Consider the following 14,735-nt stretch of genomic DNA (forward strand, 5'->3'; position numbering starts at 1 on the left):
TAATAATAATAATAATAATAATAATAATAATAATAATGGGGTACATCTTGGGTAAATGTTTATACCTCCATGAGAAATAGGTCTTTGAAATATTTCCCTCATTGCCCAGCCTAGTGGGCTGATTATGCAAATTTTGTATTTCTTGTATTATTGAGTCCTTTGTGGAGTTACCAGATATGAATGAGCTTATGTGAGGGAAAGAATCTCAGAGGTGCTTGCTGGTTAGGTTTGAAATAAACAATTGCTGATAGATGTTGCATTTATAATTTGTAGAATATGTGTTTCTGAAAGCTCATCCACAAAGTATGCTGGCTTAATTACTGTTAAAAAAAGAAGAGTTTGTAACCTTTTATCATCAACACTGGGAGCTGGCTCTTTTTTTTCCTGTTGGAGATCTGTATGATTTGAATAAGCAATGCAGAGCTCAGAGTCTTTGGAGATATATAAGTCATGAGAGGCTTGAAGCTATTTCCCCTTTCCATGGGAAAATCAATGCTTCGTACGAATTCTTGCCTTCAAGAGTCTTACAATATTTCAGGACTGAGCCAAAAACCTATTTCCAGCAGTCATTTATTGAGTTTCGAATAGCTAGACAAAATTGAGAATGTGGCAAAGTAGGATTTTCAGTGTGATTAAAAACAAAAAAAGCCTGGCTGTTGCAAGATCTGTTTATCAGAGCAGTTTATGAGAGCTGGTGTAATGTAAGCCCTTACAACTTTAGTAGGCAGCAACTCCTACCTATACTTAATAAGATGGCCTCTAGAACTTAGTGAGACTTAAATTTGAGTTAGATATTTTATTCTCCATCAGAAAGTATCAACTTTTACATTAGCCATGAACTTACTAGGTTAGAGCCAGTGGCAACACGTAGGGCCCCAGCGTTCCCATTGATGATTATCCTGGGTACCTGCTTGTGTGTTTTTTAAATGTTTAAATATTTGAAGAGATGTTATATTGAGGAGGGAGAAAGCTTGTTTTCTGCTGCTCCAGAGAACAGGACCCGGAACAATGGATGCAAGCTACAGGAAAAGAAATTCCACCTCAACATTAGGAGGAACTTCCTAACAGTAAGGGCTGTTCGACAGTGGAACACACTCCCTCGGAGTGTAGTGGAATCTCCTTCCTTGGAGGTCTTTAAACAGAGGCTGGATGGCCATCTGTCGGGGATGTTGTGATTGAGAGTTCCTGCATGGCAGGGGGTTGGCCTGGATGGCCCTTATGGTCTCTTCCAACTCTATGATTCTATGAAATAATGTAGGCTCAGCTCTTTGGGCAACATTAGCTGGTTGAAATTTAAATAGCACCTATATACACTCACTTTACGCTGCTCATTGTGATATTCAGAGGGCCCTTGCCACTAGGTAAGTGCCAGAGGTCCACTGGCAGAGAAGGGAACATGTCATATGAAATTTTCCCCAGGGCATCCTCAGAGATGATGCTGTGTATTAGGTGGTTTTAATATAGCCATCCTCTGTAAGTGTCACACTGCCCTCCCTGCAGTGTGAAGATTCTGGTGCTGAATCTGTGACCCTCAAAAACACCTGACATGGTACAGGATTTAGTGAATCAATTAAAATAAAAATTCAAAGTAACCAAATGTATTTTGCTGTAGAATACCAGCATTAACACTGAAATCAAATGATGCTCATTATGATTTTAAAAAATCATTTGGAGTGCATTTATATGGACACAAGATACAAAGGAAGATGTATCATGGAAACACGCACACTGACCTAATATAAAGTAAATTCCTGTATCTTAAAACAGGTCACACTGGCTGACAGAGTAAGGCTAGGAAGCAAAAGGAGAGCAACAAATAATGAAACTTATGGTGCACAAAGAAATAGAAATAAAAGGTGAGGAAATATTTGAATCACCTTCTTTGTAGGGTACTAAATTTATATCTTTGCTCTGGATTACTTGAATTGCTTCCAGTGTAAAACAATAATTTTATTACAAGATAAACTGATCAAGTGTAAGGGATAATACACAGTCTGAGGGCAAAAACCATCCCCAAACCAGCCTGACTTTTTTTTTAAATGGGGGATATCAGGGATTTGAGGGCCTTCTCAGAGGTCCTGGGGACTGCATATAGGGGACCCAAGGGCTGTCGGGCTGCACATTACCCACTGGAAGAAGAAGGAAGAAATCCTCAGGAACATTCTGCTTTACCTTCTTGAATTTCTTGCATTTATTTAAATGGAGGAATCTTTTGACCCACTAAAATATAAGGAAAGATATATGTTTTCTGCTTAATTATTCAATTGCCTGTTACAGACTGCCAAAATAAAGCTGCTTCGGGTCTCTTTGGAGGTATGCTGTTTAAATGATGCATGCATCCTAAGAATCCGGAAGCTGCACCAAAGCTGCACTCCAGTGCTTAGGAATGGAGTGTGGCTTTGGCGTGACCTCAGGACTCTGCATCATTTAAATAGCATACCTCCAAAGAGACCCAAAGCAGCTTTATTTTGGCAGTCTGTAACAGGCCAAAATATAATATGATCTGTTCAGAGTATAACCATCTCTGACCTTTTGCTGTCTTGGTTTGGGAGTACAAAATTACAATATATGTAGCAAAGCTTTGAATTCTTATATTTACATTGTACTATTTTGTTAATAAAATAATTTTAAAATAGCTTGTATTCAAAATACGTTACATCATTTTATTTATGTGGTTTGCTGTTTTGTATGATGAACTGCCCAAGAATCTTTATTCTGGGCAAACTCTGGCTTTGGGCTGCTGGGTGTAGATCTTTTTTGTGCCATTTTGTCTGTGGAGACAATAATTTTCCAGCCCAGTCCTGGTGCATTATAGTTTGGAAGTATGCCCTGTTAAGATCAATGAGATTTACATTCAAGTAAGCATGCATATGATTACAACCTTAAACAACTGAATATTTTAGCAAAATGCTTAGGTTAACCTGTCTGCTAATTCCCTGGGAATAGGCTGCTTACATCAGAACAAGTGTTTACTTCTAGTGAACAGCGAGCGGCAAAGCCACTCAAGCACAATTAACTGAGAGATTCAAAAAGTAATTTCAAAATAGAAATTATTTTGGCACACTTATTTCTGTTGCTATAATCTTAGGTGTTAGAGCAGAAATAAAATGGTATTCTTGAGCTGAAGGGTGTGCCTATTTCCAAGTAATGTGTTACATTAAATTTAACTTACATATAACACAGCTATGATGGGCACTTCCCCTCCTCATAAAAATTCATAAGGATGTATCCTTAGGTAAAGTCTGTATCTGGTATATTCTACAGTACTCTGTATTCCAAAATTCAAAAAAAGGTTCAAGAGGGAATCTAAAAATAACTGTGGTGTCTAGTCTGACTGGGTCAGGCTTCCCAGTGTGGCACCCATGAGATGTGTTTGATTTCTACCTTCACCATCTTTAGCCTGTGTGCCAACAGAGGGTGCCAAATGGGGATTATGTGGTTTGTGGTCCAACACATATGGAGTGCACCAATTGGGGTTAATTTGTTTAGATTATTGCACTCTTTTCAGTGGTTGTCAGACTGACAGCCTAGTGATTTCTGTGTTTACCAGGGGGTATGTCCATTTGATTATTGTGTTTGAATTAAGTAACAGCTAAACTAAATAGTGTGTTGTAAGGGCTCTTGAGTCCCTTCCTGCTTCTCCCTGAGCTGAATCAGACCCTTAAAACCTCTGAAACCTATTATTATTATTATTATTATTATTATTATTATTATTATTATTAAACAATCTGAGCTGCCATCATCTACTGATTTGAAACCCCCCCCCCCTTTCCCTAATAACTCAGAAGGAAGTTACTTTTGGGTTCCACTTGCACTTTTTGTCTGTGATGCTGCAGAAACTTTCCTCTCTTGCAACCTGGCGGATTAGATGAAACCAAGTAAAAGACATGTGAAAGGAGTGTGTATGAGAGAAGTACCTTTAAAGAAAGGCTTTTAGTCTAAGTATGAAATCTACAGTAGCAAAAGGTATATCTCTTCATGAAGGACCACCTTTCCTTCAGGCACCCTTAGGAAAGTTACTAGTTACAGTGTGGAGTCGAAGGCTTTCATGGCTGGCATCCATAGTTTTTTGTGGGGTTTTCAGGCTATGTGGCCATGTTCTAGAAGAGTTTCTTCCTGATTTTTCGCCAGCATCTGTGGCTGGCATCTTCAGAGTATTCTCTGAAGATGCCAGCCACAGATGCTGGCGAAACATCAGGAAGAAACTCTTCTGGAACATGGCCACATAGCCCGAAAACGCCACAAAAAATTACCAGTTACAAATTTGTCTAGATCATCTTCAACCAAGTCAGTAAAATAATCAAAAGCCTCTGAGGTGACTAGCTAATACATTCTCCTATTGTACTCACAGAGAAATAGAATCATGAGTCCTGCATGTTTATGAGGGTAGCTGGGAGTCTGGAGCTCCTTCCAAGGTGAGACAGAGCCACCAGTCCCCAATGCATCCCCTTTGCTCTTCTTTGTTAGACTCCCTCCCTCATGGTCACTTGGGGCTTTTATATCATTTCCCTCTGAGTGTCTGGAAGTTTCTCTCAAGCCAGCCATCTTGTTGGGCAGTTGTCTCTCATGACCTGTGACTCCTTGTGACCTTGATCCTCAATGAATGCATCTTAACACTATCATCTTATTAACCCTTTGTTATCTAGAAAAAAGACTATTTCCTCAGCTTACTGCCCAGATAATGGGAGAAGGCCCATGATTACATATGATGTTCACTTATAAAAATTGTTCATAGACTGGTCACTCTTTTTTTTTTTTTTTTAGAGAAAAAGGAGCTGTACAATCTCAATCTTGAATATGCAATTCCTTGCTGAAACTATTCCCTTCCTCCCCAATTTACATTAATTCCTAATAATGATATTTGCACTAAAAAATGCCTTTGAGGGGAAATAGTGACTTCACTGTCTGCACTGAGAGCATATTATGGATCGTAGCCTTTTGACGTTTTCTTTGAAACTAAACGGATCATTTTATTTTGTGTAAAGCTTGACATAGATTTTTGGCCCATTGTGTGTGTAACTTTGCACCTCTAATTGGTTAAGAAGCTCAGATAATCAATTATCTTCTGCTACATTGCTAGCAACAAAAACAAAAATTTAATAAAAATGACATCTGGGATATAGTTACCCTCTTACTATCAGATTTTTTTGAAAATCAGTATATCGTATACTGATATACTATATACTATATACAGTATGTATAGTAGAGTTTTGTTCAAGTGTTGATGGTGACCTGTGATGTAAGCACATCTGTTAGTCACCACAGAGCTGTGATTTCCCAGTGAGGCTTATCTTTACTGGATTTATATGATTGAGATACACTTCATTCTTTACTGTAGTCAAATATGCTGAAATTCCTTTAAAAAAACCAAAACCAAATTGGTGTTTGTTTAAAGAATTAGTAATTAGTCTTCTATATTATTTTTAAAATGGTAGGAATGAATAATTAATAATTCTCTTTGTGGTGCTTTGAAGTGGTGAACCCTGCTGATCTTGAGCTCCTAATAACAGAACAATTGCAACAGAGAATTCCTTTGAAGTACTTGAGAAAAAGTCTAATAGATGATTATAGCAAATGTAGAAATTTTTAAAAGGAATAATATTACAGTGCTTTTTACTACTGATCGGGGACACAAATCCCATTAGGGCCTTCCATGGTTTAACAATGCTTTTGCTATACGTAAGTGTTTGATGGAAATATATTTTTGTTGCCCATCAAATTGTACTGAAGATAGTTGCAATAAGATACTGATGAAATCGTTAAAGAGAAAGCGAAAAGTATCAGTGCTGCTGAAACGACAGGTAGGGAGTAGTGAAGATCAGAATTTTAAGTAGGGCATTGTCATCTGTCTTAGAAACTGGCATTCCAAATGGATTTTCCCTAACCTTGGATATACTGTACTGTGGTTTTATAATCAGAGATTCAAAGACTTCTCAGGATAAAAAACAAAGTATAAATGAATGAAAAGCTAACAGTTCCAACCTTGTTCTACCTGTCAGTTGTTAGAACTGTGGTGCCAGTGCAAATATAAAACTGCCCAATCTCTTATTTAGGATTGAAATGTCAGCACCATTCTGCAATCTCATATAGCCTCACTGTAGCAAGTCACTGGGCGGAGTGGAGTTCTCCAACAGCTAATCAGGTTTGGGCTGGCTGCAAAGGTGGAGGCTGCCAAAGAAGTGACTATAAAAGGGGAGAAGCAGGTGAGAATGGAGGGGAGTGTATCAGCTTAAAGTTGAGAGAGTCAGTGAACTAGTCAGTTCCTAGTTGCTTTCTTCTCTGGGTGTCAGGTTTAGGCCAGACTTTAACACAACTCATACTTCTGTTAAAGGGGAATTCTAATAGAGAGAGTAATTTAAGGGAAGGAGGAAACAGTTTAGAATTGAAAGAAATTCAGGGAGTAAACTGAATAAGGAATAATTTGTAATAAGTGAAGTGTTGTAAATATTATAACCATAAAAAGTGAGACAAGTGGCAGGACTTGGGGGGGGGGGGGAGGGATGTCTCTGAATTAAAAGTAAGACTTCAGACCATTGGCAGGGAAAGCCCTCTGGTCACACTCACACACACCATCTTGTCGTTCCCTCTCCGCTTGCATGTGAATCCTACTTTTTTCTGGTATTTTTGTTTGACCAAGTACTTACTGTATATATTCATATATAGGTCAAGAAATTTTAGTCAAAAAATAGACCCCCCCCCAAAACTGGGTCGACCTATCCACTGGTCAAGAAAAGAACCACTCTCTTTCTCTGAGTAGAGTGGCAAAAGGCAAGAGCTTAGTCCATCCCAGGAGCACCTAAAAGAGGCACCAACCTGTTCTTCTCTGTCCACCATGGCTCCACATCTGACTTTTTTGAATGCCTTGATTGGAAAAGCTCAGACAGTTATTTTGTAAGTTCTTTGGTATTGAAGTCGAAGGCTTTGGTGTTGTTTTCCTTAGCTTCCTTCTTTATATCATTTGTTACATGCCTCTAAGTTTACCCTCGACATATCCATGGGTCAGATCAAAATCCATAATTTTGGTACCAAAACCTGTCCTTGACTTATACATGAGGTCGACTTATAGTCGAATATATGTGGTATATAGTTGCTACATTTTGCAGCATTTAGCTCCAAATTACAGCTCCAACACTAGTCAGAAGCAGGTTTGAAAACTGAAGTACAAGTTAAACATGTGTGTCCCTGTTAGTGCTTTTGGACATCTCAGCGGCTTTCAATACCATTGACCATGGTATCCTTCTGGAATGGCTGAGGGAGTTAGGTATCGGAGGCACTGCGCTCCAGTGGTTCCGTTCCTACCTCTCGGGTAGATTCCAGATGGTGCGGCTGGGGGACGTTTGCTCCAATAAGAGGGAACTTACATCTGGTGTCCCTCAAGGAGCTATTCTGTCCCCCATGCTATTCAACATTTACATGAAACCGCTGGGAGAGATCATCTGGAGACGTGGGGCGCGGTGTTATCAGTATGCTGATGACACCCAAATATGTTTCTCTGTGTCTCTGACTGATGCAGTGACTAGGGATGGCATCTCTCCTCTAAATGCCTGCTTGGAGTCGGTAATGGTCTGGATGAAGAAAAACAAACTCAGTTTGAATCCAGAGAAAACGGAAGTACTAGTGATAGGCACTCCTGGTTCTGGTGGTGAAATTTGCCCACCTGTCCTTAATGGGGTCACGCTCCCCTGAAAGGCTCAGTTCGCAGTTTGGGGGTGCTTTTGGACTCATCGCTCCAATTGACTTCTCAAGTGGATGCGACAGTCAGAAGCACCTGTTACCAGCTTCGGCTGATACGCCAGCTGTGACCCTACCTTGGCCGGGGGGGGGGGGGGGACCTTGAAACAGTGGTACATGCTCTGGTAACCTCTCAGTTGGATTTCTGTAATGCGCTCTACATGGGGCAACCCTTGTACCAAACCCGGAAGCTTCAGCTAGTGCAGAATATGGCAGCAAGGTTGGTCACTGGATGTTCCAGGGCTGACCATATAACACCGGTTTTGCAAGATCTCCATTGGCTGCCTGTTTGCTTCCGGGCACAATACAAGGTGTTGGTTATAACCTATAAAGCCCTAAATGGCTTGGGCCCAGGTTACTTGGAGGACCGCCTCTCTCCATATAATCCGCCCCGCACACTCAGGTCAGCCGGGAAGAATTTTCTGAGGATCCCGATGGCGAGATATGTTTCAACCTCGCAAAGGGCTTTTTCCATCTCGGTCCCTAGGATCTGGAACACCCTTCCCGATGAGCTCCGCTCCACCACCTCCCTGGATCTCTTTAAAAAGAGACTCAAGACCTTCTTGTTTCGGCAAGCCTTCCCCGATGTTCCTTGATATCATGTGTCTCCCCCCTATATGTAGTTTTAGATGCCAGCCACAGATGCTGGCGAAGCGTCAGAAAGAAACTCTGCTAGAACATGGCCACATAGCCCAAAAAACCCACAAAAAAACTAAAGTACACTAGACTCCAGATTCTCACTCCCTCCGCCCCTAAAATTAACATTAAAAGCAGTTCCCAAACAATGGGCAATAAAATCAGTCAAGAACGAATCAGTCAGAAGACAACAATTTAAGCAAGTGGAGAGTGAGTTTAGGGGATCAATTTGGGAAGGCCTGCCGGAAGAGATCCGTTTTTATTGCCTTCTTAAAGGTCTCCAAAGATGTTAGTTGGCGGATCTCGTCCGGCAGATCGTTCCAGATTTTTTTTTTAAAAGATGGACTCTGTTCTAAAACAGTTATTATATCTATTTATGTATTTTTATCTTTCAATTTTTAAAAATTTATCCCAGACCTTCAGGAAAGTACAAAATATATGTATTTATATCAGTTGTTATGACGTAATGAATATGTTCACATCCTTAATAGCATCTTTGAAAATGCATTGCTGTTTTATGGACATTTTGCTATGCTGTCAGGACTAGACTTTTAAGAGGCTTGATTGTTTTATAACTTTGCATTTAATAAATGGATAATTTGATAATGGAAGGTTTAACTAGGCTATAATAATTGTGACTTTAATTGAATATCTTGATTGATGGAGTGTCTTTTGTTTGTGCTGCCTCAAGGAAACCTTTCAATGGATTTTTTAAAATTGCTTATTCTCCCCATCAAAACAGTTGATCACTATGTGAAAAGGCCATTTGCACTGGGTATATTTAGTGCTGTTGAATTGAGCAAGGTGGCAGAACTATCACTTCTTCATTTGAGCCACATGATGTCACCACTGAGAATTAGGCAGTGCAAGATTAATTTTCATTGGTTCCATAAATGTACCACATGTTCAGGAAAATACTTGACATGAGATGGGAATGCATGAATGCTGAATCCATCAAAGGAGATGTCATGAGGAAGGCCACTGTTAGAGCACATGTATGTATAATGTCCCAGGTTCAGTCATTAGCATTTCCAGCTAAAGCAGCTCTGGGAACAAGTACCAGTATTTATCAGAGTTACTTTTTTGTATTAAAACTTCGGGTATCTACCAGCTAGCATTCTTTTATGATTGCCATTTGAGACTCAGGAGAACCCTTGCCAGTCAGCTCCAATTTTGCTGACTCAGGTTGTGCCTGAATTGAAGACATATGTTCCTGATTTCAATATGGCCATATAGTAACTGAGAGGTTTTTTTTTTAAAAAAAAAGCCACTGTGTCTTTCCAATATACTGGTATAACAATATGGAACTAGGGTTGCCATAATTCTCTTCTAGAAAACAAGGGACAAAAATATATGAGACTAGGTTGGGCAGATTATCAACCAAAAACACTACCCCCCCCCACACACACACATTTTGATTTTTGACATTGTTTTATTGCATATTTTAGTTGTATTATTAATATCATCATCATCATCATCTTCATCCTCATCAAATTAGCCCATAGAAAAAGATCAGAAATTATCCTGAATCAAGACATTAATTAATTAATTAATGAAAGTTTAACTAACCTTCTTCCCTGCCCCCAGGACTTCAACAATTGGTAGACAGGCAAACCCAAACAAAAATGAAGAGGTGGGATTTCCTATTAGTGTAAGGAAATGTTTGCAGAGAAACAGCTCTGCTGTTTTTGTTCCTGCCACGGGGCCCTAACAGAAATAGAAAACAAGGAGGCTTTTTTCATTTTAGTTTGTAATGAATAAACCAAGGCACCTCTTCCTGACTGGTTTCCTCTTTTCTGACTTATGTTTTGGACACATTAGTTCTAGTATTCCAATCTGGAGAGCAAGTTCAGAATGACAGAAACAACAACCAGCCTGTCCTTCCCCGCTAGCAAAACAAACAAACAAACAAAACAGCCTACAGCTACTGGATGAGAAGGAAGAAAAGAAGGTTTCAAAGTTTCATTTTCACGGCAAGACTCATCCATTTTGTAGGGAGGAGTGAGAGAGAGAGATTTGTGGAAGGAAAAGCTGGGGTTATACTTTCACCAGTTGTACTGGCTGACAATGGTTTAAATTTGGTTTAAATTGAAAATGTGGGTGATAACATTCATAGCTGTAAATAGCTTGCAACCTTGACATTTCAAAGAGTGCCTGAAGCCTTTCTCCCTTTCTACTCCCATGCTTCTTAGCATTATTGTTTTTGCAATGAGTCGTGCGTTCTTGTGATGTATCCGAAGTACAACAGCCTTAGCTTTGTCATCTTGGCTTCCAGGGAGATTTCTGGCTTGATGTGCTCTAGAATGTTGCAGCACCTTTAAGACTAAAAGGTTTTTTATTTTAGCATGAACTTTTGTGAATATAAACCCACTTCTTCAGATGCAGTACAGAGTAATATCCACGCCTTAGAATATACAGAATATTTACACCATTGAGGGAGTGGGACAGAATGTAAGGATCCAAAATCTTTAGGACCCTTACCTTAAATTTTCAAAGGGATGTGTAAAGGATACAGGTCTTCGTTATCTTTACAGTGGTAAGTTAGTGATGATGTGTGAAAGCAACACATCTATTTACCAAAAGTCTGTTTCTTTCCATTCAAAATATTCTTTGAGAAAATTTGTTTTGTTGCATGTGCAGTAAAAAGGACTTGTGCATTAATACATGTAATGCCATGAAGCCATTGTCTGTTCATACCTCTCTCTGCTGGTGAATTGGATTTTTTAAAGTATCATTTAATTTAGCTGTTTCTCTTTCTAGCCTTCCTTTGTAATTTTCCTGTTCAAGGACTGCGATCTTAAAATCCCATACTATAGGGAGGTTGAAGTGTTCTGCAACCGGTTTTTGGGTATTGCCACCTCTAATGTCAAATTTGTGTCCATTTACATACCAGATTGCAGACTGTTTTAATTTCTTAGATTATTCAACTTTCAAATTACTCAATTGTTAAATTTGTTTTTAGAATGTTTGAATTGTTGTTTTCAATTTTAAATTGCTTCAACTGATTTTATTGTAAGTTGCCCATACATTTTATATTTAAAAGCAGGGATATAACTTTTATTAAAATAATAGTATTTTCCCTTAGCATTTTTTGTGTGTCAAATACTACTGTCAAATATTTTGCCTCTAAACAGATGTAGAATTAATTATAGGACATCATTTATACACAGATACAGAGAGACGTGTATCTGTCATGTTTTTTTTGTTGCAACTCCAGCTTTAAAGCAAAACGATTATATGAGATTTCATGTGGTTAAAGCTTATCCTGGGAGAAAGGAACAAAGCTATAGAGTTCTTTTCACTTCTGTTTTCTAGGTAATGCTGATTGCTACTGACCTGAGTTTATGCTTAAAGCTCCCACCAAGAGCCATTCCAATGGAGTGGATAACATTTGTATTGGAAAAGCATTAACATCTTATTTTCTTGTGGTTTACCCCCTGGTAGATAGGCAGCTTTTTGAATCTTTGAGTTGTCTTGTTTCTATATTGAAAGATCATTCTAGGTGTTTAAAAGCTACCATTTTTCAACCAGAGAGCGTTTGAAATAAACACCAATGTGTCTGCCCCATTTTCCTAGATTCTTAAATGCAAATAGGCAGATATATGGAATGCAGTTTCCATTTTATTATTACTGTCTGTACACCAAAAGGACATAAAGCTGTCTTTCCCCTTTTATCTCTTCACTCTGACATCAAACCTAACTATGTTCTCATTAGTGTTCAGCTGTCATGTACAGAGGATGAACTTATAAACTTCACTCTGTGCATAAAGGCATTAATGATTTCAGCTGCATTCCTCATCCACGCCATGGGGACTGTCTTTGGAACTGGCAGCACATTTACATCTAGAGCACATCACTGAAACAGGAATGAACATTTTCAGTGTGCCACTACAGAGAGGTGAGCCATTACGGTTACAGAATGGTGGGTTTCTTGTCACAGACTATGATATTTTATACAAAAAGGAAGCTCATAAGTTTCAGAACAGCTTCTTCACAGGCCTGTTTTCCTTGTAATAAGCACAAGTGAGCTCTGGACGGCATTGGTATAATTGTTCTTAATTTATACACCGACAAACAGAGTATAATATACTTTCCATATATACTCAACTAGAAGTCGGCCTCATGTATAAGTTGAGGGCAGACTGAGGGCCAACATTTTTTGTGTGACCTGCAGATAAGTCAAGGGTAAAACTTAGGGGCATGTAACAAAGGAACTAAAAGATGAAGCAAAGAAAAATGATGCCAAAGAACTTAAAGATTCCCGCAGGCATAACTGTGTTCATCCTAAATGCTGGATGGATGAGAGAATAAAGGGGGATCGATCAGTACTTCCAGGACAGATTGCACTCTTATCTTTCATCAGGGGATGGTTCCTTTTTAAAAAATAAAAGTTAAAGTATAGTACTTCAATTGACCCGTGGATAAGTGAATTGAGGATTTTGGGGTCAATTTTTTGACTCAAACATCTAGACTTATACATGAGCATATACAGTAAGCAGGTATCTAATGCAGGCAGTGTACCTGCTAATGAGCTTAGTGAGGGGAAACAGCAAGGACTTCCAGCAGTATCCTCCCTAAGGCTACATCCTATTTGGCTAGGTCCTGCTAAATTCCCAGATTTCTCTCTTTCTGAATCCTAATTCAAACATCTGAGAACTTTCTTTTCTCATCACAACCAGCTGCAAGCTGTGGCATTGAGGAGTATAAAATGTAAATGCTGCCTATACAAGACTTTGGGGAAATGTCCACCTCATCATAGCTTCCAGATGCAAGAGAAGATCACAAGACAGACATAGGTGATGAAAAAGTGGTTGATTGCACAAAGAGGGATGCCATAGGAGAAGCATTAGCACTGCCAAGGTTGTCGTGGATAATCAGCTTCTATGTTCACTCAAGACGGATCTCTTCCGGCAGGCCTTTCCAACTTAGTTACCCTCCCCAGATATAGAGATATTTTTCCCTTCGTTTCTCTATTCTTCCCTGCCTATGTTTCTGCCTTTTTTTAAAATGTCTTTAATGTTTTTATACTATTACTGTTTAATTCTGTTTTAGTACTGGGAGTGGGGGGGGGGGGTAGGTCTAGGGTTTGATTTTTTTTTAAAAAAACTTTATTGTAATTTGATGTATTTTATTGTTGTAACCCGCCCGGATTCTTCGTGATTGGGCAGGCTAGAAATAAATCATTATTATTATTATTATTATCATCATCATCATCATCATCATTTTGCAACCACGGAAGAACGTGACGATTTTCCTAGAATCTGACTGTTTTAGTTTTAAAAGACTTGGATCCAGGGTACACAGGTGCATTTACATCAGTTTTTATAGTGTGCCAATGTCACAGACAGGAGTTTTGGACCATCAGTGATTCAGATTCAATCTAAGAATCTTTGAGATGTATGTGGTACATCCCAAGCAGTGTCTTTTTCTAATTCTGCTATTATGATCTTATGGCAATTTCATTCACAAGTTTTCTCATTACATTTAGAATTGTTTCTATTGTTAAATTTTGATTTTAGGGCTGTGCATACTCCTTTTGTAATTGTGTGTGTGTGTGTGTGTGTGTGTGTGAAATGATCATCAGCAATACATTTATATTTCACCTTTTACTCCAGTGTTGGGATCCATGATGGCTTAATAAAAGTTAAAACAAGTACAGTTAAAAACAATTGTAAAACAAAAAGTAAAACCATGTTATTAAAATAGTATTAATACTTAGAATAACAGCCCTTTCAAAACAGATTTCTTAAAAGATAAACATCAGCAAAACACAGAGGATGACTTTTTCCAGAACATGTCCTCCATTTCCACCTTCTATCCAGGAGGAATTTCAAAATGTCCTCCATTTTGAGCATGACTAAGAAGCACAAATTTACATTTATATTAGTGTTACTAGCTTTTATTTTGTAATGACCTACATTTTATTGGTTGTCCTACATGTTGAGATGCCTTATTCTCCTTTGCGGTTATAACATCTGGTCCTCCTGAGAACACACCATATATATTATGCCATTAAAAGTGCTTAATCATTAAATCAGTTTCCAGGAAGCCTGTTGGAACAGAAAAAGTTTTTACTGACAATAAAGAGGAATCCATCCAAGCTTCCCTAAGGAAGGAGTTCCAAAGCCTGGGAAGAGATACCCAAAAGTCCTACTGTCATGTTTCCACCAAATGAGCCTAAGAAGGTGGTTGGTCTGAGAATATTTTTTAGTAAAAATTGAAAGATTTATATAATTTGAAGAGAAACCAGACTTTTAAAAAAAGGACTAAGAGAAGGGCCACTCCTGAAAATATTTGAGCTCAAGCATAAAATATCTTTCATATGCATTTGTAAGCAAATGTGTGGACATGATTGGTCAGGACAGCAC

The 14,735-nt window shown here is 38.7% G+C and overlaps 1 protein-coding gene across 5 annotated transcripts in view; it reads left to right on the plus strand.

Moving 5' to 3' along the window:
* Window positions 1–14,735, plus strand: part of TPK1 (thiamin pyrophosphokinase 1) — a 388,541-nt gene that overhangs the window by 79,519 nt on the left and 294,287 nt on the right. The gene's annotated exons all lie outside the window — the stretch shown is intronic.

The sequence above is a fragment of the Sceloporus occidentalis genome, unplaced genomic scaffold (assembly GCF_023333645.1).
Source record: "Sceloporus occidentalis isolate IW3139 unplaced genomic scaffold, rSceOcc1.0.p SCAF_7, whole genome shotgun sequence".
In the NCBI taxonomy this organism is placed as follows: Eukaryota; Metazoa; Chordata; class Lepidosauria; order Squamata; family Phrynosomatidae; genus Sceloporus; species Sceloporus occidentalis.